This window comes from Cryptomeria japonica, chromosome 11 (genome assembly GCF_030272615.1).
Source record: "Cryptomeria japonica chromosome 11, Sugi_1.0, whole genome shotgun sequence".
NCBI classification, from domain to species: Eukaryota; Viridiplantae; Streptophyta; class Pinopsida; order Cupressales; family Cupressaceae; genus Cryptomeria; species Cryptomeria japonica.
In genome coordinates, this window is record NC_081415.1 from 592,893,418 (window position 1) to 592,895,079 (window position 1,662).

The window sequence follows — 1,662 nt, forward strand, 5'->3', positions numbered from 1 at the left end:
CTAAACCCCCTTCTAGATTCTTCTAATCCATTCCAATTAGCCCAATCCATCTCCTAATTATTGTCACAATCCTAAGCAAAGAGAAGTCACTTCTCAAAGTCTCCAAAGTCTTTGAAAACCATTAAAGGCTTTATGTCCTCAACAAGCTAAACCTCTGAAGTCTTCCAAACCATTTAAGGCTCTTACATAACCATTAATGGTTAACTCAACCTTCTTGCATGATTAGAGACTTTATCTCTAACCCAAACCTCATCTAACCCAAGGGTCTCATCAAGCATTCATGGCTTTAACCGTGGTTATCCTATTAACCCTTGCACAAGAGTTTATCCTTTGGGTAAAAGCTTTATCCATTGGATAACCCTAACGTAACCTTAACCCTTACCTCCTAAGGTAACCTCCATGTCTTCTCAAGCATTTGATGTTTTTTTTCATCTCCTCTCAAGCAACCTCTTGTTGACAATTGTCACCATTTCATTGGTGAGAATTGTGAACATGGATTGATTAACTTTAAATCCTGGCCCTTGTTAGGATTATTCAATCTTGACCATCCATTGCCCTATTTTCCCTATAAATAGAGCTCTCATTCTCTCATTTTGATATAGAATTTTTCATGCATCAAACTTCTAGTCATTTTGCTAATCAATAATCTTTCATGCATCAAACTTATAGTCTAATTACTAAGCATTTTAGCCTATCTTTGTTAAATCATCATAATAGCATTTAGAAGCATTCTAATACCATAGAATATCCATGTTAGACTAGTATAGCATTGCTAGGATAATTATCTAAATCTTAACATCATCTTTATGCTAGCTTAATCATCATAGTTTCAATATCATACATATCTTAGGAATACATTCATGCATAATAATCAAACATCACTTGTTCTTGGAGTTGTCATTCCTAAGTCACTTTGCTCAATGATCTGAGAGCAAAGACATTGACTTTAGGGATCATGTGAGATAGAGAACAATGGGACACCCCTTGGGAAGTTGAGCTATTTTGATATAGTTCCTATAACTTGCACCAAGAGTCTCATTGGTGTGTAGACCTTTTGAATCAGACTTTTACATTTCTGTCGTCCTCATTTCCTGCACACATTTATGGCACCCACTGTGGGACTCATCCCCATAAATCACATTATTTTTGATGCAGGACAAAGATTAAAAGCATGTTGGAATACTATTTTGGCGCGTCAGGAACTTTTGTTAGCGCATTCGAGGCAAACAATAGCGCTTTTGGAATACTGTTTGGCTCATCAAAACCTTTCTTTAGCACTTTGGAGATCAGTGTTAGCGCATAATACTTCAGAATTCTTTCTTGCGCGTCGGGATAACAGTGTAGTGCATTCAATAATCAGTGTAGCACTTAGGTATTTTTCTGTAGCACATCTGTATCTTTTTGTAGTGCTTTTGTGCAGAAGCTCAGTGTGTGACTCTGTCAGAAATAGGAAAAACATAATTTATAACAGAAGTAAAAATTAGGCTTGGATAAGCTCACCTAAGAGTTAAAAATGTTTCACTAACTGTTTGCTGCAAGTTACTAATCTTTGTTTGCAGGTTGGAGGAGCTTATTTAGGCATTTAATTATTTTTATTTCTAACTTTTTTAGGTTATTTTAAAGATAGTTCATTTTCCTGCTATTTAAAAAGAACTACCAACT